Genomic DNA, 1,449 nt, shown 5'->3' with positions numbered 1-1,449 from the left:
TCTTTCTGTTTGACTGGGACCTTGTTGAACAGGATTTTGAGATTGTGTATTAACTCCTGATAGCAGTAAGTAATGTTTCTGAACTAGGTACTAGTGATAGGGCTGCAGAGACCCTCCATCCTCCAGGAAAACCTGTCTGAGACGCAAAGCAGGTAACAGCTATCGTTCCTGGCAGATATCTTATTTAAGTTAGATACTCCAGAATTGGACATATCTTCTTTCTAAACAGTCTACTCCAGTCCAGGTGTTTTTATCCTGAAGTCTAACCTGTGCTGCAACTTGAATGCTTTTTCTGCTCTCCATGGACATGTCAAGGTTACCCCTTTTTCTTTGCCTTATGCTAATACCTGTTGGGAGACTTCCAACACACACTTTTACTTGGTGTTATTTTCACTAGGAAAATCAACACTAATTCCTATAATCATTTTCAGAGTATGTTTTCTAGATCTCTGATCATGCTTCCCACTGGACTCTTCTAGTTCCACATCTTTCCTGAATAGTAGTGAGCAAACTGGACGGAGTTGGTAAGGCCTCAGAGGAAATATCAAGTAACACAAAGATTGTTTCATATGCTTTGCACGCTTTACTTTGGCTTCTAAATCTAAGCATGCTTTTGTAACAATGTGATGGGACTGATTTGAGTTCTACTTTTAGCATCCTATAACTTCACAAGTCTCTTTTGAAGAACAGCATTTGAATAAGATCTTTGTCTCTAATTTGTTCACCTAATTTTTTTCTGTGTGTGGAAAGCTTGTGTGCATTAGTGAATTTGCCTGTTTCCATCAGATTATCCTAAAATAATGACTTTTTTAAATGAATTTTTTTAAATGCGCCTTAGAACTAGAAAAAATATTGCGTCAATCCAATTTTGCAGAGAAAGCACAAGAAAATGAAGTTTCTCTTTTAGTCAAGGCTGTGTCTAACAGGGAATTGGTTCAGCGTTTTCCAAATAGCACAGTAGGACCTTAATCACTGATCTGTTTACCTGTCCTTTTCCATTATAACTTTCAGCATGAGGGATTTGCTAATATATTAATGTTGGCCCTTTAAATTTACTATCTATACCATGTTGATTATAGTACACCAACCCAGACCTCTCTGTAACTAGCATATAGCTTTGAATGCTCTAAATCCTAATGTAAGGAGTCTCAGCTTCCAAGATCAAGCACTACCTTCATCTGATTTACATGTCTCTGGTATGCAGCAGCATCTCCGTCCCAAAGAAATTCCAGGAATCTGATCCCCAGTTGCAGTATCTGCATAAATTGGCACAGCTCAGGCAAGAAAAATTCATAAAGAGATTATTTTTTGAGATTATTGCCAGCCATCTGTTGTTGAATGGTGCTAAGCACCGGTTGCTCAAAGCTTGCTAGTGATTACCTCTTCCAGACTGCAATCTTTCCTAAGCTGCGGGGAACCCTCCAAAGGAGGGACTTTTTTTCAGCAGGG

The 1,449-nt window shown here is 38.8% G+C and overlaps 1 protein-coding gene across 1 annotated transcript in view; it reads left to right on the top strand.

Moving 5' to 3' along the window:
- SH3TC1 (SH3 domain and tetratricopeptide repeats 1) overlaps positions 1–1,449 on the top strand; it is a 22,890-nt gene that overhangs the window by 4,898 nt on the left and 16,543 nt on the right. The gene's annotated exons all lie outside the window — the stretch shown is intronic.

This window comes from Buceros rhinoceros, unplaced genomic scaffold, assembly GCF_000710305.1.
Source record: "Buceros rhinoceros silvestris isolate BGI_N320 unplaced genomic scaffold, ASM71030v1 scaffold7648, whole genome shotgun sequence".
Lineage (NCBI taxonomy): Eukaryota > Metazoa > Chordata > Aves > Bucerotiformes > Bucerotidae > Buceros > Buceros rhinoceros.
This window is presented reverse-complemented; position numbering and strand designations above follow the sequence as displayed.